Raw genomic sequence first — 12068 nt, forward strand, 5'->3', positions numbered from 1 at the left:
GAGAGGAGAAGCCATGGTTTTGTCTACAGAGATCCCTATTTTCAAATCTCTTTATCCATCATAATTATTTAAAAGTGAGCTTCTGAAATACATGCAAGTATTTTTAGTATCTACAGGAAATAAGCAAACCAGGGAAATAGAAGTAATTGTCTGGGTTTTAATTAATTATTAAATAATCAGCCATTAAATAAACCTTGAGATAGAAAGTCATAGCAACAACACATACAGGACTGTAATTCTAGAACCTCAGTAGTATTATTTAGCTCAACAATAATTTCTGCACAGGGTGAGTGAGGTTGAAGATGCAGACGCAGCAAATAAATAACAAAAACCAGAAAGCAGAAATTCCAGTCAAATAAACATCTCCTTATAGCAGGCACTTAACAACTTGCTCTAAATACTTATCTCCATATCAGAAAAAAATAACCCAGGTGGCAGTTTAACTGATTTATAGTGTGGCCTGCTATCATATGATTTTCCAGCTCCACTTTAGACAACTTTGCTTTTAAAATGTCATCATCAATAATGTACATTTTAGAAACTGAAGACAAATAACGGTTGTCTTTTGTCTTGAAAATAAAAAATAATTAAGGGGGGGAGAAAAAAAAAATTATAGTTATAAAAGCTGAAGCACTTCTTCAGGATGATGGTTTTAATCACTCTGTGCATCAGCTTATCTCAACTGCCTTTGAGATTTAAACACCTATTTCCAAAGGTTCACATTACCAATTACAAAATATTTACTCTTCTTATACATAACACTCAGTTTTGCTCAATTTGTATTAGCAAGGTGCCTTAAAGTATGAATTAATGTGCTGAACATGCACAGAAGTCAAAAGAATTTCACTTACTGATGTGCTTAAGTATGAACCGAGTTTCTCTTTAAAAGCAGAATGAAGAAGTAAATGTTTCAAGGGCACGTTTCCTCAGACACAGAGACAGATAAAAACACACACTAACAAGGGTTTTCCCAAGGACTGTCTGCATTCCAAAACCTCTCTGGTGTTCTGTTTTTCTGTAGCACCATGAGAAAGGAAGTACTATTGGAACTTTATCAATCTTTATTTCATGGAGAAAGTGTCTTAGATACTTCTGCTTAGAAATTAACAACGGCTGGTATCCAAACATTTGGCTCCACAGTCCTGGAGGAAGGAAAAAGGCTTTTTACAGGGATAAGGAAAGAAATTATTTCTATGAAAATAGTGTTTTCCCAGAGAAAAATATTAGACTGAAAATACATTTCTTTTAGTTTTTAACTGTCAGAGAGTGCTGGGTGGTTTTGTTGTGTTTGTTTGGTGGTTTGTTTTGGTTTAGGTTTTTTTTCCCCAGGCTTTTTGGAAGCTGAAGGTTACTGGGGAAACATTTTTAGAGTAAGTGTGTGTTCTCAATCTTAAAGTAGGTAATTGTGGCCTACTTGTGTGGTCTGTGTGCATATAAGAATGCCTGAATGAATACACCTGTAAGGCCCATATCTGGGCACTTCAGTGACTTCTGTGAATTTTCAGTGTTTGGATGTGTTTAGGCGATGTCTCCTAAAGCCATATTTGCACCATATTCACCCCTTCCTGCATTATCAGGCCACCACTTGAGACAGTGAGACTAGAGGAATTTTTTCTGTCTGGATAGATTCTGTTTGAGGGATACTCTAAACATTCTAATGCTTCAATATAAGGAAAATACCTTGAGAGAGTCAAGTATTTGTATAAAACGAGATATACACTATTCTCAGCAAGAAGATTGCTTGAAGATCCTCATCTAGAATCTCACAATAGGTATTAGAGAGAGTCAGATATTTCCAGAGAGTAATTTATCCCATCTCAAGACAGCTGTCTAAAATAAGTGGGAGGAAACAGTCTCTGGAGGTGCTGCTTTCTTCCCTTTGATTTGTAAGTCTAGAGAGCTAGCTTAGTCTAGCTAGCTAACTTTCAGACAGATAAAAATCAGGTCAGATGACATCTGTCCTGTTTACCTCTCCTTATGTCATTCTAGATCTACCCATCTTGGCCAAGGAACAAAAAAGCCTGTCCTACAGCAGCTCCCATCCTAAGGTCAGGACCCCCTTACAACTGCTTATGCAAGCTCACAGGAAATTCAAATGAATAAATGGTGTTCTTAGGGAAATCAGTAGAAGTTCTCAGTAAAAAAAAAAATGCAGAGTTGATGTGCAATTATTGGTCCTGGTCTAAATGTTATGTGGAATGATGAGTTACGTACCAAAAATACAGAAGTCACTTGTGGCCTCACTCTAAATGCATGATTTTGGAAACACTGAGGACTAAGTAGCTCTTTCCCAGCACTGCAGTTATAAACACACACATATGTAACTAATTCAGTGAAGGCTGGAAAGATGAGCTATGTATCCACAGAACTGAGCACTACAGCAACAATCATGGGTTGCACATCCCATAGGACATAGTGTGGCAATCCAGGTAAGGAGGTCATGACACAGATTTGGTTCACTGTGATTTCCCCCATTGGTTCAGAGCTGGACCACAATCCAAGCAATGTTTAAAACCATTTTCTTTCTCAGCTATATCTCCTGAGATCTCCTTCTGTAATGCAGGCTTATCAGGAGACACAAGGGAGCTTAAAATTTTACCCCTCACTAGCACTGATCGGGATGGTGGCTGTGCAGAGCTGTGATAGTTGAATAGCAATGCAACTCCCAGTCAAATGAAGCCTAATGGAGAGAATTTCTAACGAGGATAACACAGGATTTTCTTCTGACGTTTGTGCCCTGGTCTGGCTACGCGCTCCAAAAGCTCCACTGCAAAGTTAAACCTTCAAACAGACCAGCAAAACTGAGTCTAGAAACCTCAAAAGACAGACTCTTTCACAACATTTTCTCTCCTTTCAGCTGCTCATAGAGGTCACAACATCTGCACAAAGCCAAAAACCCCTCTGAAGGTATTTTGGGAACCTACTCTCTCAGAGGACAGAGGGGAAGGATGGAAAATAAAGAAAGATGTATAATTCAACTGACTCTGTTCTAATAAAAAATGTATTTATTCTAGCAGTGGTTATACTAGACTGAGGTAAAACATGGGAAGTCACAAGGTCTCCTTGTACTGACCAGTGAAAAGACTAATAGGTAAGAGCTTGATCTACACAAGCCAGGTGGGGAAGCACCCATCTGCATATAACAAAAAAAGTAGGGCGGTGTTCATCCTTGTACATGCAGAAACACAGAGAGGTACGAGACCTTCTGTCCATTTTGAGCCTGAATTCAGATTCAGTTTGACTATCCAGTAACTATCCCCTTTCCTCTGACCTCAACAGACCATATGTCAGATAGAGACTAGATGTAGATTCAGATCTGTCTCCCATCCTCAACTCTGACATCAACTCTGTGCATCCACCTTAACCCATCTTCATCTAATTTTTTTCCCCTGTAACACAATAACAATAAATAGCAATTTATAGCAAGCATTCAGATTCATATATTGGAGCTAATATTGTCTACATGCAAAACATTGATTGTTGTCTGTTTTCATAAAAAATTATTTATTTGAACTAGAGAGAATGTCATAAAATTTTCTCTCTTAAGAAAGCAATCTATCACATTGATTTTCACCTGTATGATCTGGAGATTTTGCTTTTGTTTTAGCAAAGAAGGTTCATATTTTCCAACCTTTTGGCAAACTTTATAAAGACATAAAATTCTTTATTCTTTGCAAAACTTGCCACAAATTTGGAAAGCATTTTGTTACACAAAATTATATTTTTGAATGTTAGAAAACATAAATGTTCCAATTGTCAAAGCAGTTTCTCCAAAAAAATTACCTATGTAAAAAAAGATTTTGAAAACCTAATGTTATACTTCTGGGCGGTACCTCATTTTTAAAGTACAAAGGGATTTGTTGTGCGTTCAGGTCATAAGCTATCCATTAACAAGGCATATTGTCTCATGAACATACTTTAAGAAAAGTTAAAGGAACAGATGTACTGCAGGTTGACTGGCAGTTCAAAGGCTTCAAAGTCTCTCTGGAGTCTTTTCCTCTAAAAAAATGACATTAACTATGATTCATCAATCAGCGGTTTATGTAACCTGATAGCATTTCACTTTCTCTATCCATCAAGTCCCCAAGTGTTTTGGTGTGTGATAATATGCTGTGTGTGCAGAGATATCATCAGGCTAGATATTGGTTATTAGAAAATGTTTAAAGGTGGTACTTCTGGCCCTTCTAGGTACACTTTATGTAGGGATCTCTTCTAAGACAACTCAGTTCTAAAAGCTGTGAAACATTCGAGCGGAAGCTCCAGGAACACAGGCAAATGCAGCCCTACTGCACTTCTCTTTGAAGGGCTACCTTATTTTGCAGCCACATGAGCCAACATACCATTAATAAGTTAATTTATGTTTTATGGTATTGTCAACGTAAATCTTCCTACGTAAACTAGTACATTGCATTTGCCCTTAGTGAAAAATTATTACTAACATGACTGATTCTTAGTTCAGCACAACTCCTCTTTTTAAACAGCAGAGTAAATGCCACTATTAATAGCAGAGCTGTCAAGGCAGCATCATCTAAAAGACTCAGAGTGTTTCAAGACAAAGCCAGATTGTCATTCTCCTGCTGCAGTTTGCAGAGGGGAAAAAAAAAAAAAAAAAAAAAGACTGATTACTGAAAGTGAGATAGTTTAAAAGAAAACTTAGTTAAAACTTATGCACTGGATCAGGTAGGAAGGGCTGTGTAGATTTTATATATACATCTATATATATATATATTTATATATACATGATTCCGTGTAGATCTATTTTGAAAACCAGCACTTTCACTTGCTGGTAAATGGTTCCATTTGGTCTGCACCGACTAGCGATTCATCTCCACTGAAATAAGTCTGGGGAGCATGGAGGGTGGTTCCTGGTCTCACTGAATCTTCTACAGAAGTCCATGCTTTTTATCAGATGTTGCCGTGGGGAAGACGGGCTGGAAAGTTCTCACAGTTACACTTAGTAAATCAGAAACTTCTACATAGACCTAATTCTTTAATGTCTTTTTTCCCTTACAGGAGCATTCAGGGAGACCTCAATCTGCACATTCAGCAGCAACATAGTCACCCTGGACTCCTCAGTAAGGAGACTTATGCTGTGAGCCAGGATGCAAATTCACAATGCACTGACTGTAAGAAGATACTCCAAAAAAGTGCCACAGACTTCCTTTTAGCAAAATTATTTGTCCTGCTTTAAAATACACGAGTCCACATGTTATAGGACTCCATATACTATTGTAGCAGTGGTATGTGTATATTACAGGAATATATTTGAAAGCTGAATACCTGTTTATAGATGAATTCTCATAGACAGTGATTATAGAGAATGACCATAGCAGGAAGCAATGGATGCCTTAGGTTACAATAAAGGAAGAATTGTGGTACTAGTTCATATTATTTAGTTACCATTAGCACTGTCTAGATCCCTTGTAAGTGACATGGGTAATCAAAGGAGAGTTCTGCTTATACTTCTGGAAGCAGGTTGCAGAGACAGGGAAAAATAAAATCAAGAATTTAAACCTTCTGTTGTATTCAAAGGTAAATTTTGGATGCAAGTCAGTAGATGCCGGGCAAATAAAGCTATATAAATTGAAAGTAGGAATGGCATTAGGAACTATAACTCATCAATCCACTGTGCTGTCAACTCTGACTTTGCTAATCTAAACATGCGGTTCATTCCTCTTGCTTACGAGCGTCCCAGCTACAAGAGCTGATTCAGCACAAAATCTGCTGAGGTCATTCTCCAAGCAATCATTTGCAGCAGCTCTGTGAGGCTACATAACTGTTCCATCAATGGTGTGAGCTGAGTAGCATAATACATCATAAAAGACAGATTCAAGATATCCTTAAGACACCTTCTGGTGCTTCTTCCACATTACTTCCAGGGGTTTAACATCAGTTTTGGGATCAACAAGAAGAGCTTTTTGAGCTTTTATTGGTGCTGAAACAGCCCACACGAAATAAAAGTAACAAAGTTGTGCTAGAAAAGCATATTTGATAAAACAATATTTAAACAAAGCAAACACACATAGCTTGTGATAACAGTAGCAAATTGCAACTCCATGCACCAGAAAATAGAAACATTGTTGTATTCATCAACATGGTACCAAGCAAGAACTACTGGGAAGAGAGCATTACAGACAAATTTTTCAGACTTTGACATCCAAATGTAAAAACTTAGGGAGCAATCCAGGTTCCTAATCATAGGTGTCTAATGTAATTTTAGACTCTCTCTGTTGTTCCCCTTAGCCTGCAGTTGCTACAACAGTGTCCTACTAGCCAGGTTCATGCATGTCTGTCCTGGATATCCCAGGACATCTAAAATGATAGCATAAAACTAAGCTCAGGCATTTGATTTACTCCTCTAATTTCAGATTTGGCCATTTGAACACAAGGCACTTAGACTTTTTCAGAGGTACTGACGATGTCAATGAAACCTTTTTTTATACTTTGTTGTTTTTTTTTTTTTTCAGAGCCTGATTCAGACTTACCTAAAAGGAATCAAAGGCTAATAAAATTGTCATAAAAATTAAACTGTTTTGTCAGATCACATGAAACATTCTGCTCAACTCATGTAACAGCTACAAGCAGTGACACATGGACCATTTGGTTTCATTACTGGTAATAGCTACACTGACGCATATTAATGCCGTTGTTTGTATGATTTCTGGTTTATTAAAAAAATTAAATAATCTTATTTCAGATTAATGCCTACAACTTTTCCTTTTCTGTTTTGATGCAACAGGCAAACGAAACAATGAGTTATTCACACTAGTTCCTGGTAACTGAGCAACAATGTAATTTACTGGAGACATCTACCTTGCACAAGAGAACAGCATCTGGTAAAGTGCATACAACAGGTAATATGCCTTTTTGTGACTCTCATAAATGGGAAAGAGACATACATTACCAAAAGTCTTAATATGTATTATTAATGTTATTAAGCAAATGTGGAACTCAGAAATTGAAAAGAGAAGGAGACGCCACAACCTCCCTGGGCAGCCTGTTCCAGTGCTCTGTCACCCTCACCGTGAAGAAGTTTCTTCTCAAATTTAAGTGGAACCTCTTGTGTTCCAGTTTATACCCATTGCCCCTTGTCTTATTGCTTGTCACCATGAAGAGCCTGGCTCCATCCTTGTGACACTCACCCTTTACATATTTATAAACATTAATGAGGTCGCCCCTCAGTCTCCTCTTCTCCAAGCTAAATAGACCTCAGCCTTTCCTCATACAGGAGATGCTCCACTCCCTTCATCATCTTCGTGGCTCTGTGCTGGACTCTCTCCAGCAGTTCCCTGTCCTTCTTGAACTGAGGGGCTCAGAACTGGACACAATATTCCAGACGCGGTCTCACCAGGGCAGAGTAGAGGGGAAGGAGAACCTCTCTCTACCTACTAAACACACCCCTTCTAACACACCCCAGGATGCCATTGGCCTTCCTGGCCACAAGGGCACAGTGCTGGCTCATGGTCATCCTACTGTCTGGAACTGGCTGCCCAGGCAGGTTGTGGAGTCTCCTTCTCTGGAGACATTCAAAACCCGCCTGGACGCCTTCCTGTGTAACCTCATCTAGGTGTTCCTGCTCCGGCAGGGGGATTGGACTAGATGATCTTTCGAGGTCCCTTCCAATCCTTAACATTCTGTGAGTCTGTGAAAAGTGGGAAATAACTGTCCAGCCAGTGCCAAGAACAGCCTAAGAAAACGTAAATATGAGAAAGAGAAGGTGACAACCTCAAAGGTTAGAAACTGAGCACATAGAGTTAAAGCACTCCTAGTGGAATTCACATACACTTGGAGACCTGCAGTGTAAACTTGTATACCTGAGCACTGCTGGACCTTATCTTCACTAACAAGGAGGGTCTGGTTGAAGCGGTATAGGTTGAGGGCTGCCTTGGTTGCAGCGATCATGAAACGGTGGAGTTCAGGATCTCGTGTGGCAGAAAGAGAATACCAAGCAGGATCACAATCCTGGACTTCAATAGGGCCAACTTTGGCCTTTTCAAGCAACTGCTAGGGGACATCCCATGAGACAGGGTACTTGAAGGTAAAGGGACCCAAGATAGTTGGTTAGTATTCAGAGACTGCTTCTACCAAGCTCCAGATCACGACATCCCAACACAGAGGAAGTCAAGGAAGGGAGCCAGGAGACCTGCGTGGTTAAGCAGGGAACTGTAGGGCAAACTCAAATGGAAGAGGAGAGTTTACAGATCACGGAAGGAGAGACTGGCCCCTTAGGAAGAATATGAGGCTGTTGTCAGGGGATGTAGGGAGGCAACTAGGAAAGCCAAGGCCTTCTTAGAATTAAACCTTGCAAGATGGAACAAGGACATCAGGAAGAGTTTCTTCAAATACATGGCAAATAAAATTAACACTAGAGGCAATCTAGGCCTACTGATGAATGAGGTGAGTGCCCTGGTGACAGAAGATACAGAGAAGGCAGAGTTACTGAATGCCTTCTTTGTTTCTGTTTACTCTGCCGGAGGCTGTCCTGAGGAGCCCTGTACCCCTGAGGTCCCAGAGGAAGTCAGGACGGTGCAAGAATTTGCCTTGGTTGATGAGGACGGGGTTAAGGAACAATTAGGCCATCTGGACATCCACAAATCCATGGCCCCAGATGGGATGCACGCATGGGTGCTGAGGGAGCTGGCTGACGTCATTGCTGGACCACTCTTCATCATGTTTGCCAAGTCTTGGGAGATGGGACAGATGCCTGAGGACTGGAGGAAAGGTAACGTAATCCCAGTCTTCAAAAAGGGCAAGAAGCAAGACCTGGGTAATTATAGACCGGTCAGTCTCACCTACATCCCTGGGAAAGTAATGGAATGACTTATCCTTGGTGCCATCTCAAGGCATATCAAGGATAAGAGGGTCATTAAGGGCAGTCCCCTTCACCAAGGGGAAGTCGTGCTTGACCAACCTCATAGCCTTTTATGAAGACATAACATGGTGGATAGATGATGGGAGGGCGGTGGATGTGGTCTAACTTGACTTCAGTAAGACATTTGACACAGTGTCCCGTAGCATCCTTACAGCTAAACTGAGGAAGTGTGGTCTGGGTGATCAGGTAGTGAGGTGGACCGCGAACTGGCTGAAGGAAAGAAGCCAGAGAGTCGTGGTCAATGGGGCAGAGTCCAGTTGGAGGCCTGTATCTAGTGGAGTCCCTCAAGGGTCAGTAGTGGGGCTGGTATTATTCAATATATTCATCAACGATTTGGACAAGGGAATAGAGTGCACTGTCAGCAAGTTTGCTGATTACACCAAGCTGGGAGGAGTGGCTGACACGCCAGAAGGCTGTGCTGCCATCCAGCGAGACCTGGACAGGCTGGAGAGCTAGGCAGGGAAAAATTTAATGAAATATAACAAAGGCAAGTGTAGAGTCTTGCATCTGGGCAGGAACAACCCCAGGTTCCAGTATAAGTTGGGGAATGACCTATTAGAGAGCAGTGCAGGGGAAAGGGACCTGGGGGTCCTGGTGGACAGCAGGATGACCATGAGCCAGCACTGCACCCTTGTGGCCAGGAAGGCCAATGGCATCCTGGGGTGTATTACAAGCGGGGTGGTTAGTAGGTCAAGAGAGGTTTTCCTTCCCCTCCACTCTGCCCTGGTGAGACCACATCTGGAATGTTGTGTCCAGTTCTGGGTTCCTCAGTTCAAGAAGGACAGGGAACTCCTGGAGAGAGTCCAGCACAGAGCCACGAAGCATCTCCTGCATGAGGAAAGGCTGAAGGAGCCGGGCCTCTTTAGCTTGGAGGAGACTGAGGGGCGACCTCATTAATATTTATAAATATGTAAAGGGTGAGTGTCACGAGGATGGAGCCAGGCTCTTCTCGGTGACAACCAATGATAGGACAAGGAGCAATGGGTACAAACTGGAACACAGGAGGTTCCATTTAAATTTGAGAAGAAACTTCTTCACAGTGAGGGTGACGGAACACTGGAACAGGCTGCCCAGGGGGGTTGTGGCATCTCCTTCTCTGGAGATATTCAGAACCCGCCTGGATGCCTTCCTGTGTAACCTCATCTAGGTGTTCCTGCTCCAGCGAGGGGACTGGACTAGATGATCTTTTGAGGTCCCTTCCAATCCCTGACATTCTGTGATTCTGTGAGTGACCCAAGGAGAAACAGACACGAATCACCTGAGCTATTTTAGGCTTTGATATTAGAAACAGGCACTAGAATGGTCTCTCTATTCATCTCATATCTGGTTAGATAAATCCCACTCCCTAGTACACAACAGCAGCAAACACTTAAAACAAGTGTTTCCTATTCCTCTGCTGCCAGTGCAATACAGTGCAGAGCATGTTTCTCATCATGCAGGTCAACACATTTACGTAAGTAGTTTCCAGAAGGAACTGGGGCATTGGCATACCATATTTTCTGGATTCTTTGTAAACCTTAGCTCTAGTGTCTCCTAACCCTCATATAGGCACAATACTTTAGGCAAATCTTTTCATATGGACTTACACACCAGTATAAACATGTAAAATTATGATGTAACTACTCAGAATAGATTGCTTGTGAGTTTCTTTATTGAGAATATTTAATTTCTTCCTTAGGCTGCTAACATTTGTTATGCACAATAACTAAGGGTTTTTTTCTAAGATCAAGGTTAAAGAACTTTGTCAGTGATAAAAATAGTTTTCTAACTGTTTCACTGAATGGTGCTAATTGCACACTACTTAGTGCCAGGTTCTTGAAATTTGAATTATGAATAGTTCTGCTGTCAGAGAGATTCCACAATCTCATATCTCACTCTTGTTTGTGTGATAAAACACTAATTCTGCTTAAGAGAGCTTGTAAAAAGAGCCACAATGCCTTGATTTTGTTAACATTACATCTGAATAATAGCTGGATAGACTTCTTGCTGACTCTGCCAAAAGGTGGCTCGGGACATTGAAAATTGCCCTGGAACATCATGAGCCCAGTTTTATTTCTACAATGCACTGAAGAATCAGCCCTTCTCTTCTTCCCTCAAAGCATTAGATGCTCCCCAAGGCCATTTGCAGGACAGCTGGAATTAGGATTTCTTACCAATATTTCTTTGAAAAGCCTGTTTCACTTTTCTTATGCCAACCTATAGCTTGATTCCAGATTGACATGACAATCATTCACTTAGATGCTTTAAAATTCAACCGGTTCTGAATACCCAGTCCAATCTTCAAACATCTCAGATGCAAACTACTTCTGGTCTATCCAGTGCTTCTTAGGAGTTGAAACAACATGAGCTTGCCTTTTCACAAGAGCTGAGCACATACAGCACTACTGAGTGTGAGAGTCACCAAGATCTCTTCCCTCCCCAGAAGAAATGTACTAAGGCATTCAAGTTCAAGATCCAAGCTGTGAATTTTGGCAGGTGTCAATCAACAGCCAGATTATTTGCATAACTGTGTTTTTTTAGCGTAATTCTATCTCTCTAAAATGGATATAATTGTGCCGTCATTTCAGGGAACTGGAAGTGCTGCAATGAAAATAACACCAGAATGTTATTTCACTGTAGGCAAATGCTACAATGAAAATATAAACAGAAGACTCTTTGGAGAGATAAACTTGTTTCAGATGTTGCAGAGAACATATCTTTATGGTGAAGATAAAACAACACTATACATACTTCTATTACACTGTGACTGTCCATCCAGGGAAAGATGACAGGAAGGTGGGGGGGGAAAAAACCCATATGATTGCTTCATTAAAAACAGAGAGGAAAATATCCAGAAGCAGCATCTCATTTAAAAAAAATAAAAGAAATAATTTTAAAAAGTGCATTGTATCACTTGCTAGAATCTTACTGGTAGACTAAGATATTGTATCAGGTTAAGAGGCTACTATCCCAGCTAAATATTCCTACTGTATTCAACTCATGCAGCACAGATGCCTGAAGAGAAAGAGCACTAGAATTTTAACCATTTCAGTGAAAATCTGGTGTTACAAACTAAACTGGCAAAAGAAGTGGCTTCCAGTACTTGGAATTGAAACAGTTATGAACTATTTAATGTTCTGTGGGGATATGGAAGATACATACGATAACTTCTTATCATAGATAACTTTGCCTGAGCTTTTGAGTCAGCATCTGAACC

General features: G+C 40.6%; 1 protein-coding gene across 2 annotated transcripts in view; it reads right to left on the reverse strand.

Annotated features, from left to right (window-relative positions):
- LOC136102954 (solute carrier organic anion transporter family member 1A2-like) overlaps positions 1-12068 on the reverse strand; it is a 71170-nt gene that overhangs the window by 27335 nt on the left and 31767 nt on the right. The gene's annotated exons all lie outside the window — the stretch shown is intronic.

The sequence above is a fragment of the Patagioenas fasciata genome, chromosome 1 (assembly GCF_037038585.1).
Source record: "Patagioenas fasciata isolate bPatFas1 chromosome 1, bPatFas1.hap1, whole genome shotgun sequence".
NCBI classification, from domain to species: Eukaryota; Metazoa; Chordata; class Aves; order Columbiformes; family Columbidae; genus Patagioenas; species Patagioenas fasciata.